Source organism: Ursus maritimus, unplaced genomic scaffold, assembly GCF_017311325.1.
Source record: "Ursus maritimus isolate PB19 unplaced genomic scaffold, ASM1731132v1 scaffold_23, whole genome shotgun sequence".
Classification (NCBI taxonomy): domain Eukaryota; kingdom Metazoa; phylum Chordata; class Mammalia; order Carnivora; family Ursidae; genus Ursus; species Ursus maritimus.
In genome coordinates, this window is record NW_024424786.1 from 24,151,652 (window position 1) to 24,170,188 (window position 18,537).

The following is an 18,537-nucleotide window of genomic DNA, read 5'->3' on the forward strand; positions in this document are numbered from 1 at the left end:
AATTACCAAGAAGAAAAACTTTAGTTGGTGAGCACCTTCTGGAATAAACCGGGTTGTTTTTTCTTTTCTATAACCCAACACAACAAGAAATACAAACTAATATACATCTTTAGGTAATAGTTACCCTAAATTAGAAGCTTTAAGTTTCGACTCCATTTGGTATGTCCTGATATCTTCAGGTAACTATGTATCAATTAAAACTTATCCATCTTCCATGCAGAAACGGCTTCAAAGATTTTTTTATTCTTAGGTAAGAAGTGCATGAATCACTAATTACAAAGCATTTCTCAGCTTTCCCACTTACTTTCATCTTGTGAGGAGATTAATAGCCATCCTTGAGACCACAGCTGCTTTCTATTTATCAAAGGGAAGCCGGTGGCTGGCAGCTCTCCTCCAGAGGACTAAGGGAAGATAGTCCATGGACTTAACTGCATGGTTCATAACCTAGATGTAGACACAAAACGGGGAGCTTCAGACTCTGTGGAGTCCCCGAAGATTGTGATTGCTTTTTCCCATTTGCTTACTATACCCATCATAGCTTTAATTGTGTGCTGCTCATTCTGTTGTCTGTGTTAAGTTCTGCCTCACATTGCTTTCCTGAGAAACCACATCTAAGTAGTCTAGGAGCTGGTTTTATTGTGTTTAGCAGTGTCTTTCATCTCCCTAATATTTTAAAAAAGAAATTGATTCCTCGTTCTCAAGATTATACAATCTTAAAAACAGTGAACATTAGAGAAATAATTTAAACTATATTCTACAGTCAACTTCTTGTTTGAAATTTAACTGTAATACCTGTGCTATAATCATTTCGAAAGTATTTGTTAAAAAGAAATTCATGAGAAGATTCTGGGAAGCACCAGGGATCTGTCACCCCACCTAGACAAAAACTGCATGGCAGAATCTGTCTGATGTAAGGAACTCTAGAGTCCATTGAAGGCTTGCAACGTCCAGGGGAAGACTTAGTAAATTGTGGTTAATTTTGGGCAATTTGGGCTCAACACAATAACAGTTACCCATCATCCCCCCCTCCCCCACCAGCCAGGTGTCTGCAAACAGACAACCTATAAGAATAGGAATGAATGAATGAATAAATGAATGAACGGTTAAACAAAAAGCCACAGGCTCAAAATGACATCACTTAGGTTAAGACCCCAAAGTCAGTAAACCAAGACTTAATACCGAACTTGACTGCAGTTTCGACCTCCCAGAAATATAAGCTCTGACCTGTCAACCTGGGAGATTCCTGGTCAGCACTAGGAAATTACTGATAATTACCTATAAACCCCTTAGGAGGGCACCTGCGCCTAAAACAACACATTCTTTGCTAATAACTTCCTTTTCTTCACTTCCTCTCTACCTTTAAAAACCTTTCCTATTCTGTAGCCCTTTGGAGCTCCCCTCTGTTTGTTAGGTGGGCTGCTGCCTGATTCATGCATCAATTAATAAAGTCAATTACATCTTTAAAATTTACTTGGTTGAATTTTTTTTAACAGTATGTACTTGGGCAATTATAAAATGTAATCCCCATGATAACCACAAGAAAAGGGTTTTCGTAAGGAAGAATTTACATAAGGACAAAGATTTTTTAAGCGGATAGATCCAAACTTGTTGCAAGTTTTTAAGTGGATAGATCCAAGCAGATAGACCCCAATCCCCTTGGCTATTTTTTTCAGTGCCCTCCTCATTGGTGAATCTTGAATGGGAATATCTTATATTCTTCCACTACAACCAGGTAAGTATTTTCTCAATTTTTTTTTTTCCTGGAAGGAATTCCCAGCACAAAGTTTCCCTATCAGCAAAGAAGGGCAGTTATAGAACACAACATGCAAGCTTTTTGGGTGCAAAATTAATGCACACTTCCTCTCTGCTTCTATAATAGAAATAGAATTTCTCTAGTGCTGAATGTTACATCCTCACATTATTGGGAAATTAATCCTGAATTTTCCAGAAGGGACTAAAAATACAGTTAACAGGAAAAAACCCTTTGTAACTCAAAGATTCAAAGAATTAACCTAGTGGAAAGTTTTGAGCAGGCTTAAAATTTCAATAGATTTCTTACATGCTAAAATCTAATAATCAGAGAGTAGAACAGAAGGGAATTGAAAGACATTATTACAACTATGTAATACAACTAGAGGTTTCAACCATCATTTACTGGCAGGTACATAAAAATGGAAAATAGAAGTTAAAGCTAAGAATTACTAGAATCCATAAACAAGAATTCCAAAAGCTACCGAGGAGCCAGCTCTCCAAGGGTCACTAGAACCAAGATCTCCCCCATGACAATGTCTTCCATTAAGATTGAGGGTGTTTTGCTGAAGAACTCTGGTGCTGTGAGTGTCCAGTACTGGAGGAGGCATCCAACTCTCTGCTCTTCCTAGATATTCCTGCAAAAGAGGTTTGCCAGTGGGATTCGTTCAGCAAGCGAGTACAGCAAGTAACTGTCGATGCCCCTGCTAGTTCTGTGGCCCTTCACCAGTCTTGAGGAGATGTAGGCCGCCACCATTGGAACAAAGTTCTGCACTGTGAACTGGGAAGATGAGTCTGCAGTTGTCCTGGCCACAGTAGATAAAGACAAGAAAAACAACTGAGTCAATGACAGGAAGTTAGATCCCAATGGGAGATACTTTGCTGGCACACACCTGAGGAAAGAGCCCTGGCAGTTCTGGATCCCCACCAGGGGTCCCTGTACTCCCTCTCTCCTGACCCTCATGTGTACTTTGACCAGGTGGACATCACCAGTGGGTTGGATTGGTCCCTGGGCCACAAAATCTTTTGTTACATTGACAGCCTGTCTTACTCTCTGGATGTCTTTGATTATGGCCTGCAGATGGGAAAGATTTGTACATGCCTTTTTATTATTCCTCTTAATACTGCTGGTATTTTTTTTTCCATATGTATATAGCTAGTAAGCTGCCTCTTCCTCAACTCCTATGAAAAGGTCCTTACTTGTCAAATAGATAACTGTTTGATGTTAAAAAAAAAAAAAAAAAAAAAAAAAAAAAAAAAAAGCTATTTAGCTATAGAACTCAATCTGGGTGTTAATTATAATTTGGAAAAAAATTTTAATTTTAAAGATCTATTTTAGGCATAATTCTATATTATCCACCTAACAATATGGAATGCTATCTCCTAAAAACTAAAGAGAAAATATAAGAGGATACTACAAAGAAGTTTTTTTTAACCGCTATTCTTAACAGTAGACGTGTTGCAGTTCTATAGTCCTACAATCATATTAGAATAACTCAAGATTGAAATTACATATATAGTCTGCTCCTACAGTAAAAGTTAATAACATTATGGTATAGTCTCATCTATGGAGGGCTTGAATCAGAAAGTCAAGAAAAACACACCTTTTGTGTCATTTATATAACTCTTGGAAATATGCAAAAACACTATTCATGGAAAGGAAGAGCAAGTAAGGTATTAATTTTCATAGATTCAGATTGTATCTCTTTTATCATATATCTTTGATGGTGACTATTTGAAATTCAATTCTACTTGGTTTATCTGCTGTAACAATATATATACAATGTCATTGTAAATTGTGCTTGGAATTGTATAGTAGGATGTGAATTTCCTGGTCTTGGGATATAGCTATATGGACAGATTTTAATAATCAATATATAAAATCTATTCCTATGAAATAATTTGAGTTCATTTTGAAAAAGATTTTAAATGAAAATAATTCATATGTTATAATAAAAAAGAAATATTGGCCATGTGCTGTCTGATATAGGAAAACTCTGTCCCAAACTAATTCTAGACCCTGTCTGCTAGTGTAGAACTAGCTTTGTAACCACTAACCTCAGACCCTGTTCCCACATTGACTGGGTAGCACTACATTGAGGTAAGCATCTATTACTGCTGTAGTTTAAGGCAAAATTGGGAAAAATTGTTACAATATCACCTTGTGAATGAGATAGCATTATACTTTAGAGATTAGTCAACATAGCTCTCCAAAACTTAAGTGACTTATTTGAAGATAATCAGTTGTAAGCTTTGAAACAAAATCACTTTATTTCAAGCTTTATTATAGTTGTCTTTTGCAATCGCAGTTGTCTGTAGTACAACATGAAATTTTAACTCATTTTTGTTCTTCTGTAAAATGTTAGTGAGACTTGTTAATACATTTGTAAAAATGCATTAAAATCTCATATATTCAAGTCTTTCTATCTTAAGATAGAAAGTTTTGCTTAAATAATATCTATATTTTAGAATATTTTCGAATTTTCTTTTTTTTTCTTTTCATTGTCAGGGCATAATTTTATCACTGAATCTGCTATTGTAGTGTATTCTCCATTAGAATACAGTGTGCAGGGTGCTCAAAAGATTTTCCCCAGAGCACTATATACACTGAGCAATTTTTTTCTAGAATTCTAATTTAGAAATGCAAAGGGTAGTGGACGAGTAATTCAAAAAGAAGTCTCTAAAAATATATTTTTCAAACTCATCCTATTGAGAGAAAATGTCATGAGTTACTAGCATGCCATGTTTGGACCTAATTGGAATTAAGAAAACAATTTCTAAGAGGAACACATAAGCTTCTTCACTTCTTTGATTTTGTTTCTCTGAAGGGAGTGTTTTTTGTACGTAGACATGAAGTCAACTGATCCTTGTCATTTGATTCAGTTTGAGGCCCTCCGTCATGAGCAATGTCCACTGAACTGCAGATTTTCATCAGAGAACAAGGCCACCCGTGAAGACAAAGCATGAGGAATAGTTTGGCACTGTTATCCTGAGGAGCTGACCTTGGCCTTGGCGGGACCCGAATTAGTATAAAATCCATAGCTCATCTTTCATTAAATATCATTCCTCCTGGGTCACAGCTTTGCCCAGATGTTTGGCAGTTTAGTGAAATTCAAAACAATCTCTTTAGCAAATATGAAGTCACCCATATAAAACTTTTACAAACAGAGAATTACAGGGGGGAAAAGGGCTTAATCTAAGGTTATTTTTCTTTCTTTTTTTCCTTTCTTTTAGTACTCAGCTCCTTAAATAACTCCACTGTAACATTACCAATTACATGACTCGTGGCACATGATTTTAACTTTCTTGGTTGTTATACAGCAAAAACAGAAGATCTTGCAAATAGATTCCATTATATTTGAAGTGGCCTTTACTTAATATTTTTTTTAATAACAAATTCTAAGAAGTACTTACATGGCTTCTATAAAATTGTTCTGGTTGATCTATCCTCAATGGTATCCTCTATTTAACTTCTAAATGCATCCTAGAAAATAAAATTGGGACAATTTTATTTTGCCTCTGTGTGTGTGTGTGTGTGTGTGTGTGTGTGTGTGTGCGCACATTCCTTTCTAAAATCATCTTCATGAGTAGTCCAATCTTAAAATGTAATTAGAATTCTGGAGTGTATCTGCACAATGTTTTACTGCAACTTGTATGGTGAATCCATTTCTTCAACCCTTTGGGATAATGCATGCATTTTTTCCTTTGTTTCAAACAAAAAAATATATAAATATAAGTACTGTTTCAAATACCAGTACTACAAGTGAAAGAAATTCAGTCTTTACGGACATAATTTTAGAGTCTATTATTTATAAAGTGCCAACATTTTTTCTCATGTATCTTCACTTATTCTTCCCGATTCTTACCTCCCCCCCTCCCATTCTAATAAGGCAGAGCTAGTTAAAATCTTGGCTGATCGAAAGAAATGTGCTTCAATCCATAACCAGGAAATAAACTTTTTTCACTAAATTCAACGGAGATGATATCCCAATACAATATGAATAATTATTTGTTATTCCAATTTTTCCTCTCAAACTATTTTTCCATTACAAGTTCTATACATCTGAGATAATATCTTAATGATGAAAAACCCATAGAGAGCTTAGTAAAGTTTCTAATAGAGAATAATACTTTTGCCCACAGCTGTAACTCTGACTTAGGGATTAACTTTAGATTTGGATTTAGTAAATTTTTCTGTGTATAGACCAGTGTTCCAGGGTAGAAACATATATATGTGTAATATATATATATATATATATATATTACATANATATATATGACATACACATACATAATATATATTTAGCATGCATATATATATGATACATCATGCTAAACACTACTGAAAATTCAAGAAGAGTCCAACATGGTTCCTAACTCAAGGAGGGGGAAGAAATACTTTACAGATTGTGATCACAACCTTACTGAGCATGTAATCAATTTATAGGTTCAGTCTAGCATTTTAAAAATGTAAAATAAGGGCACCTGGGTGGCTCAGTCTGTTAAACACCCCAGTCTTGATTTTGGTTCAGGTCATGATCTCAGGGTCATGAGATCAAGCTCCTGGTGGGGCTCCTCACTGGGCATGGAGCCTGCTTGGGATTTTCTCTCTCCTTCTCTCTCTGCCCCCCCACCCCCATGCACACTCTTTCTCTCTCTCTCTCTCAAAAAAAAAAAAATTATACACACACACACACACACACACACACACCCCTATATAAAATAGAGTAAGATAGGATATATTAGGATACCAGGTTACATGACAAAAGAGATGGAGGAAAATAAAAGATTAGGATAGGACAGTGTAATGGTGAAAGGTTAGAATGGAATACAACAGAATAGAATCCAAACATTATTAGAGCAGCTTGAATGATAATGGTAAGGATAAGCATATGCACACTAGAAAACCCTATAAAATGTATTTTTTACAGAAAGTACCAGTCAAAAGAATTTGGAAGCTACCCTTGTGGGTAAAAAATAAGTAAATACAAATAATCATAATATAAATAAGAAAGTTAACAGAAATTCAGAGATGGAAAGACATTTCTTCACTTAGAAAAATATGAAGATTATTCAAATAACTGTAGCATTTTTGTGACATAGAAAAGACTTTCTTCAGAGAATAAAGGGGAGAAGGCAGGGGGCTGGCTGGGATGAGATGGGAGGTGATGGCTCTGTGAATACTTCTTTAAAAAGAGGGTTTTTTTCGTCTATAAAAATCAATAATGGTATATATATATATACACATATATATATAAAATATAGTTAGATATATGTAATTGTATCTATAATTAAATATATGTAATTTATATATATTATATATATTATAATATAATAAAATACATGTTATCTCTGTATAAAATAAAGATCTGTGATTTGATAAAATTAGTATTTCTTTCAATTTTAGGTCCACTTTAAAATAAGAAGGCTATTGTTAAAAATAACTCTGATGTTTCCATTCCTAGTGTGTCAAAGATATCATCCTAGGTACTTTCTGTCACCCGACCTGTGCACAATATCACGAGGTAGATGTGCTCATTGTTCCCATTTCAGAGGATGAAAATGAACTCCGAGAGGGTAGGGAATTTACCTCTTGGTCATGCATGCAGTTATGAGTGACTGAGCACAGATGTGACACCCGGCTGTACGACACCTGAGCTGCTGGTGTACAAGAAGCATCACTTTCTCCTAACTCTCAGAAAGTATAATGATACATGACTAGAGGAAACTTCTTGCCAAATATATGCAGATGCTTCACTATGATGAAATGTCTTTCAGGTATAAAGAAACTTTCAAATATATGAGTGTTGCCTACACCATCTAAAGCATCTCACAATAACAAAATAATCTGCCCCTTTTCTTTCTTTTTCTTTTTTTCTTTCTACTAGGTTTTCCAAGTTGGTTCAAACCAATGTGAACTTTCTGGATCTGGTCCAGCGATCCACAATGCACAATATAAAGAATAAAAGCTTACCCTCACTTTTCTCCAGATGGATTTCTGGATATGAGTTTCATCTCTTTTGGCATCAAATGCTAAAACCTCCAGTAATCACAATGCAGATGTGCAACAAGACAATTTTAGCTACAGCCTCATGCATAAAGTACGGCTCGATTTGTATGAAGAAAGTTTGAAAGAAACACATTGGGATGCCTGTCTATTTACATTTTAATGGGATATGGGTCTGGGGCTATATTTTCTATTATATGGAACTAGTTCCCTTGCAAAGAATTGTGAATACTACTGACATTTTGCCTTAGTGGCTTTCAATCATTTAAATATAACATTTGCACTTACATAATCTTCCAACATATTTAATTTTGTTCTGAAGTTCACAGAATTAGCCCCTAGAGTATAAGTGCAACATGTAAATAAGTGTTTTACAAAACGCCAGAAAGAAACGATCAATGCCAATAGAATAAGAGAGTATTTTAAGAATTTTTGTAACTATTTACAGAGCAGTTGGTAAAGAGCAGCCTGATGGCAACCCAGTCTTTTCTCTCACGTTATGATCCTTGAATCTGGGGGCAATTTAAAATGATGATGTCTTTAATATTTTTTTAATATGCTCCACTCCAGTTAGAGCCTTCATTTTTTCTTCAAAGCGATATAAACCTATAAAATCTCCTTTCATCCAATCGTGCTTCACTTTACTAGCTAACATTTAAGAATTTAAACAACAATTTATGTAATATGCATCTGCACAACCTCCCCATGGCAGTTGAAGCCTTACTATGTGCTCTCTCTTCATTACATCTTCCTCACACTTCACAGAGAAATTCACAGTCTTGAATTAGATGCTTATCAATACCTGAATATCTTTGTAATTTTCTTATCTATATCGTTTTGAATGTCTTAATATTATTTTTAACCAGCGTAATATTTTATACATACATATATATAAACATATATATATATAAATTGTAACTTACCTTTCGTTTTTAAGCAATTAATTTTTAGAATCTGTCCATATTGAAACATGCAGCTTTAATTTACTTATTCTAATCAATATATGGTACATCATTGCAAGAATATCCCTGATAGGGTCACCTGGGTGGCTGTTAGTTAAGCATCTGCCTTCAGCTCGGGTCATGATTCCAGGGTCCTGGGATCGAGCCCCGCATCAGGCTCCCTGCTCATTGGGAAGCTTGCTTCTCCCTCTCCCTCTGCCTGCTACTTCCCCTGATGGTGCTGTCTCTCTCTCTCTCTCTCTCAAATAAATAAAATCTTTAAAAATTTTTTTAAATTAAAATTTAAAAAAATATTCCTGATATTATTGAGTAGTTCTCTTTTTGATGGGAAATGCCTTTTCTCCCTAGTTTTTTAGTATTGCTAATGCACATTCATATTAGCAAATAAACGGAGTGGAATTGCTGATTTGAAGAATATATTAACGTACAAATTAGATATTGTTATATTTGGTGCTAAGTGGGGTGCTGTTGTAACAATACCAAAAAATGTGGATGTAACTTTGAAATTGGTTAATAGGTAGGGCCTAGAAGAACTTAGACCATAAGTTTAAAAAAAAAAAAAAAAGCCTAGATTGCCTTGACTAGTTAGTAGAAATATGGAGGTCGAAGACTATTGGTGAGGACTCAGAACGAAATAATGATCATTTAGTTAAAACTTACATCATGTATGGATGTTGCAGGCACTCTCAGTGATGGCTCAGATGGAGCCATCAAGCTTCCTCTCTCTCTTTTTCTCAGTTATCTGGGTGTGGTTGATAAAGTCGCAATATTCCTTATTAGAGGGAATGGACACACACACACACACACACACACACACACACACACACAGATTCCAGATACCTCTTCTGTAAAATTAAGAAAATATGGTATATTGTTCTCTCAAATTAAAATTTCAGGTTTTCTTGTGAGACATTTCATTAGCAACTAGAAGACACTGGAGAAGGTAACAAAAAAAAAAAAGTATTATCAAAGTTAATAACAATATAGAGTTGTAAGTTTCTATATAAAATATTTATTAAATCATGCAGTATTTATTGATGAAATGAAATGTTGGGGCCTCCTATTACTTACATTTTGGTGGAGAGAGATAGAAAATAATAAGTAAAATTTATAGTGTCATTGATAAGTACTTCATAGAAAAATAAATTAAAAAATAGAAAAAGACACTGCAGTGGTTAAGGGACTTGTTTTTAACTGCATTGTTAAATGGAATGGTTATGACAGCTTTCGTTGAAATATTAGCTTGGGTTTCTTCCATGAACAGGAAAGGTATATGAGTTCATGGATGATTAATATTTACTCTTCTGAAATGCATTTTCCAAAATGCATTGCAGCAAGAAATTTTTCGATATGTGAGAAAGACAAGGGTCCAAAATATGTAGCTCTTTGGGGGAAGAGTATCCAAGTGGGAAGGAACAGCACGTGCAAAGACCTTGAGGCAGGAACATGCCTCCTACATTTGAAAATCACCAAAAACCATTGTAACTTGAAGAGAAGGTGCAAAGTAGAGAGTAGTAGGAAGTGAGGTCTGAGAATTAAGGCAATGGGCCAAATCCTGAAGAAAGTTTGAGGGATTGACACAACTTGGGCTTTTACTCTCAGTAAGTTAAAAAAAGTATTAGACAATCTTGAGCAGAAGAGGGACACCGTATGACTTACATGTTAACAAAAGCCTGTACAAGGGCAGGGGAGGAGCATGGAAACCAGTACAAAGGACATTGTTTCATCTATGTGAGAGAGTGGCTTGGGTCATGGTGGTAATGGTGGAGTAGGTGACCAACCAGATTCCATGTGCATTTTCAGTAAGATTTCCTAATGATCATCTTATGGGGTAGGAGACAGAAGGAAACCAAGAATACCCTCAAGGTCTTTGACCAGAGCCAAAGGATAGATTTGAGGTCTACTGAGCTAAGAATGATTGCATGAAATGTAGGTTTAGGGAGAAAATCAAGATTTCAGTTCTGAACAGCTTGCGTCCTTGACACCTAAGGGAGGATACCAAATATGCAGCTGGAGCCTGGAATTTAGAAAAGTGATCTAGACTAGAGAGTTTTTAGTCCTTAAAAGGGCATTTTTCTTAAAGTGCAGTCCATATTCTTCCAGGTCTGTACCAGGCTAATAAGTCATAAACACACAGCTTATGTAATCAAACTTTCTGGGAAATGTTGAGTTAATATAAATGGGTTTTCTTACTTTAGTATTTCTCAGAATCATTAATACAATAATGTAATTTCGATACATAAAAATTAAGACATAGTATTTAGAATTATCCAACTTTGTTCTATCTGGACCCTTTCTTTTCACAGAAAATTTTGGGGGCTTTTGTTTTGAAAGGAATATGTTGCAGAAGAATTAGGGCAACAACTCTGAAAGTATTATTCTTATTTTACAAGTGAGAAAATCAAGGGATCAAAGAATTTGCATATTTGTTCAAGGTCACATACTTGGGGTTCAAACTCAAATCAATTCCTTTCATTGTTTAATGGAACTCATGAAAAAGAAGGAAGGGTGGCCATATAGGTGCATGTGATTTTCACTCTACAGATTGGGTGAAGCAGAGGAGGCCAAGCAAAATGCCCCAGGACTTGGTACGCGATCCCTAATGGAAAGAGCAGAAGGCCATAGTGTTATTAAGAGCGAGCCAGAGCATACTGTTTGATTCTACTTAGCTCTGGCTTAAAATATTTTAACTAATAGTGGCTCTATAACTCAGAATAGTGTGGAGAGGTTGGAGAATACTTTTAAATTAGCATGGAAAACTTTCCTCTAATATATTTCTATTAGAGGAAATATATATATTATGTATATAAACTATGTGGATTATTGGAAGTTTTTCCTAGTCCAAGTTACTCTGTGTCTCTTCAGCCACAGTCAGTCTGAGATGTGAATCAATAAGATAAATTTTATCCAATTAGATAAGGATCAGATGGTGACAGAGTGGTGGGAAGTAATAAATATCCTTGCACCAAAAGAATAAAATAATGAACCATTTGAAAGCAAGCTTTGAGGAAATTACTGTTCAGTAGTTTGAAATTGTATTTAATTATCATTATCTGAAGTTTGGGTTGCCTAAAGACTTGAATCTCAAATACGACCTGAGGTTTCACAGAGGTGGAAGGACATCAAAATGGGCTGCAAGCTGAGCCCCCCCCCCCCCAGTGGCTCCTAACTGTTGCTAACAACCAATTCCATGGACTATAATTTTGTATCTTGAACTTCTGCTATTTGCTAGCAATGTACTTAGTGATGAAGGATTACTAAAATTGCTATTCATAAACTAAAGTTTAGCACCTTACTCACATGTACTGATGGCTTTGATTCCATATTCTATAAAGAAGATTAGCTGCCATGCAATATTTGGTAAGGTGGTAAAACTCTATCTGTGCAAGTGACAGAAATAACAGGATATCTAGCTTGCTCTTTATGTTATAGGAAGCAGTATCTTCAAAAATCATATAATACTTTTGAGAGAGTGTAGGAAAAGCAAGAGGGATTTAACTCCTAAAAAGCCACTGGTCTGAGGTAAGGGTTGAAAGTTTACATAAGCTTAGAGACAAACGCCTCCTTCTGGGAACGAGATAACAGTGTTAGGCTGTAATGGTTGTCTGGGCAAAGTTAGAAGTAACAATTTAAAAGCCTACTTGCACAATTATTTCTATTTTCCAGGAGCCCTAAAAGAAATGTCAACCATGGAGAAAGGCATGCTGGGATTGTATTGTGTCTGCTAAAAAGTAGGCATCACAAGATAATGACCAGGGGACTGAAGGACGCTTACCCACTCCCAGCCCCCTCACCCTTTACAAAAGTGCCTTTATAAGCCCTGCACATTAACCCTCAGGGAGCAACATCTCTCTTTCCTAGCTGCTCCCTTGTATACAAGCTATCTCTAATAAACTCCGCTCTTTCCTTTCTCTTGAGTTCAGTGTTCATTTCTATGACCTTGAGACTTAAGAACCTGATCTTGGGGGGCCAGTAACACTACGCTTATCCCAAGACTATTCAGACTCTCCAGGATAGTTGGGGTTGCTGTTATATTCCCCAGCTATCTCTTTACTAACTCTACAAATTCACCTTACCTTCTAAACGGTTCCAGGCTCGACTTCCTCTATTACAGTGACAAAGTAAGGAATCTACTCTAAAAACATACTCTCCAAATGACCTTCTTGACCTATATGAGATGAATATTGACTGCTGGAGGTAAAGAGAGGCAGTCTTAACATTTCAATTAACAATGGGAGTTTTGATGTCAGCAACACATGAGTTTAAATTTTGGCTTTATAATTTGTGATCTGAGACTTTTTAGGAACAGGACAGTTACTTAACTTCTTTATGTACCAAATTTCTGCTTTGTAAATGCCAATAAGAACAATTGCCTCATACAGTTTTGGAGTTAAAGGAGAGAAATCATGTAAAACACTTAGCACATTATACAGGAAGCAACTGGTAGATGTCAGCAAAGGAAGAAATCTTGTTTTATGTGGTAAATCTTGAGATTCTTGTGCAGCTGTATTTGTTGGTTCTATCTAAAGAGAATTTAAGGCACTTAAATGTATTCAACAAACCCACAAAAAGTTCTATGAAAATGGCCCATTTAACATATTTCATCTCTACCCCAGATAGTTCCCATTCCTGAGCCAAAGATCACACAGCTCAGATACTTTTGCTTCTAGATTTTGACAAGGTCAACATCCTACAGCTCTACCAATAGGCTGCACAGCCTGAAGAGAGATGCTACCCCTTACAGCATCTGTGTCTATTGCAAAGTCATAAGCCTACCATGGCAAATTTCAATAGAACTGGTATTTTCCATCTTGAAAGAGAAACAGTGAAGAGGTAGAAAACAATGGGAAAAAAGTATATTTACAAGTATAATAAAAGAAATAGAAGTTAATTTGATGTGTTAAAGAATCAGAGTCAAAGTTAATTTTAATAATGCTGCACCTGCTTTTCTCAGTATGGCACAGATTAAATTACTATTATTTTATTTCTGCCAATTTCAAGGCAGTGGATAGCCTTGGGTTTAGATCTAAAGAAGAAGTTGATAAGACCTAGCATTTGAAGGAAATGATTAGTAAGTACAATCATTATGGCTTACTTGTTGAACAATTTATTTAGCTATTAATTAAATCTCATGCTTAAGGATAAAAGCAGAATGAGCCCAAACAAATGTTCTAGGCAGGGCTGAGTAAGCCAGAGAGTACTGAACCTATATGCTTAAAGTTAGAGGGAGGCAGGCAAACCATGGTCAGGGAATATACAGAGAACAAGGTTAAGACAAACATCAGGCCAGAGGAAGATAAAGCAGGATCAGGAAGGATTGAGTATAATAAGTGGCCTAACTCTAAGACAGTCGTCTAGAAGAAGAAGAAAAAAAGGACATATCTATAATAGAGTATACAGGGAAAATCAAGCAAAATATCATTTATAGTCATGAAGATCAAAAAAGGAAAGAAAAAAAATCTCTGTTAATGGAGATAATTTACACATCACCTGTATAAACTTTATATGATTCCTGATAAATTGAGAACCAGTTCTGATTGCCAATTAGCTTTTAGAGATGGCTAGGCATGAAGATGGAGATTAGCTGGATGGCACCAAGGCTATCATGAAGCAGGAACAGGAAGGGCATGATAGAGAAAATAGGACTGAAAAAATAATTTATAATTAATTATAGAAATGATTCGATTTTTAAAAATTTATTAAAAGTTGCCATAAATATTTCTTTTGTTTAACTTTGTGTACTTAAGTAAAATGATGACATGCTTTATTAATAAGGTGAGACTTGCTCTTATGATTTCTATACAAATTTAATCAGAGAAAGGGGCTTATATAATAAAAAGTTTTCACTGAAACTTCATTTGTGGTATTTTCTAGGGACTGTACCAATTAAGTGAAATGCATGCAAGAGCACTGGATCAATATAAACCAATGGAAGAACTGAGAGGCTAAAAAATCATTTGTAAAAATTGAAATATGTAACAAAATTGTTTGCCATTGAAACTTAGCTGAACCCTGTCTCTGATTCACATACACTCTCACTACAACCTCACTATTGATCTAATAATAAACATTTCAGCTGAAACAAATCACAAATCATTGGTATTATTAAATTACTGGGGGTAAAAATCTAGCAAGCTACTTTATTGAATTATGTCAGGCCTTAAACATCTCTTTATCAGGTTACTATTGAGTAAGGTAGATGGCGAGATGGTGTACGTGCCATACATCAGGAGACAGCCAATGGCCTTCAAACAGGTAAGACATCAATCTTCTCATTTTACACTGAGACAGGAAAGGCTCAGAAAGATTAATAGGTTCAAACCCTCCAGCCTATGGGGCTTGAATCTAAGTAGTATTCCCAGCTACTTTGATCAGGTAAATCAAAGAGATTTCTCAAAGCATGGCAGCACGAGGTCAAAGAACTATATAGACATGGATAAAATAAAATAACAATGTATAAAATTTCTTTTATTCTCCAATTTTTATCCTCAACTTCGACAGAATCCAAACAATCAGAGGAAAATCTTGCTGTGATAGTATTTACGTGTCATAGTCAGGAATTGCTTGAAGTCAGAAGAGAATTCCATCCCTCAAGTTGTGTGCCCTTTTTTCTTATTTACTGACATTTTGCTGCAGAGAAATAAAAGCTAATGTCAATGTTGAACATGTCCGTCCATCACTACAAATGCATCTTGTTTCCTTAGAACAAGCACTTCCCAAATAGCATGAAATCAAGGCCATTATTGCCCATTCTTAATTAGATGAGGTATTCCTTCGCATAGAGAAAACATGAATGTAAAAGAAAACATTTATCTAAATATGATGAAGAGGGGCGCCTGGGTGGCTCAGTCCTTAAGCGTCTGCCTTCGGCTCACAGTGAGATCTCAGAGTCCTGGGATCGAGCCCCACATCGGGCTCCTCTGCTGGGAGCCTGCTTCTTCCTCTCCCACTCCCCTGCTCTGTTCCCTTCCTCGCTGGCTGTCTCTCTCTCTGTCATATAAATAAATAAAATCTTTAAAGAAAATAAAATAAATATGATGAAGAAACGTCAATGGATTGTTTACATGCTGCTGGCAAAGAATTGGGGGGGGCAAGATAAACAAGTATTAAACATAATTTAGGGAGAGCATAATTTCAGGATATAGAAAAGAGAAAGAAGAAGAAGAGAAGAATGAAGATGAAAATGTTAAAATAAAGAGAAGTACAAAGGGAAGATGATGGAATAAGAGACAGAGGACACTGAGAGGGAGAAATCAGGAAAAAGAAATATCAAGACAGTGAGATGTGAAATAGAGCTGAAGGCAGACATAAAATTTGAAGAATATTTTAAGAAACTAGAATTGGAGAATTATTTTAAAAGCCATAGACACAATGTCTTCTAAGACCAGAGGCCATGAAGGAGAATGTAAAAAAGTTCAAGCTGCAAGTTTCCAATTCATTGTCAATTAAAAATAATAAGATGTAGCAAAAATATTTCAATTACTCATGATATTCCTTAGTTAAACCTAATACCGAGATTGAATGAGGTAATCCAAGCAAACTGTTCAGAAGAGTGCTTGACATCTAGTAAGTGCTCAGTAATTGTAGGTTATTAGTATTCTTTATAATCTAGTTTAGAGGTTTGCCAGACTGTGAAGAACCAAGGTAGAATGTATTTGAGGCCCAATAAATTCTAAGCAATAATATGCATGTCAAATGATAACTCTAAATGCTCTTGTAACCCATGATACATTTTAACTTTCTATGTTTTTCACTGCCCCTCCCATCATATAGTTTCAAGATTGAGACAAATTCTTTTTTTTTTCTCAAGATTTTATTTATTTATTTGAGCGAGAGAGCATGAGCAGGGGCTGGGGGTAGGGGCAGAGGCAGAAGCAGGCTTCCCACTGAACAGGAGCCCTATGGCGGGCTCGATCCCAGGACCCTGAGATCATGACCTGAGCCAAAGTCAGACGCCTAAATAACTGAGCCACCCAGACACCCCAAGACTGAGGCAAAATTCTTAGTTTACACTGATCTGGTGGTAGAAAGCGTGTAAGTTTTTATTTAATTTTGTAATGTAAAGAGTTATACACTATCCTTAAAAATAAGCCAAAATTTCAGAGAAGAAATCATCAAAATCTCTGGGCAAGCCTAAGTGACTCTACATATCTCCAACAGAAGCTATTCCTCATATTTTAAAGATTTCTTCAAGGAAATGGATAACTTTTATTCTAAGAGGGTATTTCTTGACAGGACTAATGTTTGAGTTGTTTTTCCAATGGAGGTGAAGGAACATCTTCAGAGTTAAGGATTATGCAAGTATTCTAATGACTGTTATTTTCAGCTGTATCATTCACATTTTATATGTATCAATTCAGACACAGGTGCAAGCCTTTGCTTGTCAATTATTAACAATCAGCGAGTGTTCTTCAAGCCCCATTTCCTTACAGAATTTTAAAAATAGAAAAGAAAGAACTACAGGCAAATAATAATTTTCTTTTGTTACACAAGTAATTCTAAGATAATAAAATACATGAGAAAATACAATCGTTAGTAATAAAATTATCAGCAAGAAAAGTATAAGCCGCTCTAGAATGGAGAACCACCCCGACTTCTCTGTGGTTCAAACCCTTCAGACTTCTATGCAACATATTACTTGTCTTATTGGAGTTCATTGAAACACACATTGTTCACATCTAGTTTGTTCTGTCTTTGCGATAGCCCCAAATTAAAAAGATTATGGCTTCTACTCAACTAAACAGAATCTCTAAGTGGATGTTTTCTTGTGTTTACCTGTGCAGTTTCCTGACATCACATCTTATTCTGTAGGTACGTAGCAGCACCTTTTTGTGTTCTGAATTATCAGGTGCTGTTTCAGTTTTGTCAATGCCAAAGGAAAGAAAACACCTTTTAACTGGACACTTTGGGGCCAAGCAAAGCGTAAAATGCCATCTGTTGATTTTCAATTCTCACAGCCACCTTGCAACGTGAGAACTTCGACCCTTTTAACATGTGAGGAAACAGAGTCCGGGGGTTAGTGAGTTTCCCAAGGTTATTCCATTGGTCTTATTGATTCTAGAGTTCTGATGCCTTCAACAATATCACAAGAAACAGACGAGATCATGAATTAGCACAGAGCCTTACAATTTAGGATTCAACCTTCTTAGTCTTTGATATATTGCAACTAACTAATAAGCCTTTTTATCTTGGCCTTATCACCATAAATCACATTCTCTTTGTTTAAAGTTGGGTAAGTTTTTTGTAGTGTCTGTAACTTACTTTAAAATATATAAGTTAACTATTGCTGAAACGTTACATGTGTGCAAGGTAGGTTAAAGGATAATCCAGGCCGTCAAACATGCTATAAAGAAAGCAGGTAACCTGTTCTTCATTTCTGAATTAAAATCTGCTGTTTTGCTAAGCAGCATAAGGAATGCTCAAAAATTAGTTTTTATCGGTAAAGATAGTGCTCTGTTGTATGCTATGATCAATGTTAGAGATGGGATATCCCCGGTAAAATTAAAGGTATTCGGGATATTTTGCATGAGCTGAAAAATACTTTAGAGGCATCCCCCAGATTTTACAAATATAGGATAAGAATCCAGTGAAGCCTTGAGGCTTTACTCTCAGAAAAGGATCACGAGGTTTGATCCCTGAACAGTGCCGGTGACCAACTGTGGATGATTTTTTGATGCCAGATGTCAACTATAAGGCGCAGAACCTGGCCTATGGAAATTTGTTTTATCTGCCTCGAGTAAACTTTTAAGTAAGGTGGGACTGGAGCTCGCAAAATGACAAAGTACAGGGACTTTACCAACAGCTTGCTAATAAATATTT

At 35.7% G+C, this 18,537-nt stretch overlaps 1 pseudogene; it reads left to right on the forward strand.

Annotated features, from left to right (window-relative positions):
• Positions 1–2,226: 2,226 nt before the first annotated feature.
• Positions 2,227–2,978, forward strand: LOC103672355 (annotated as a pseudogene).
• The last annotated feature ends 15,559 nt before the right edge of the window (positions 2,979–18,537 follow it).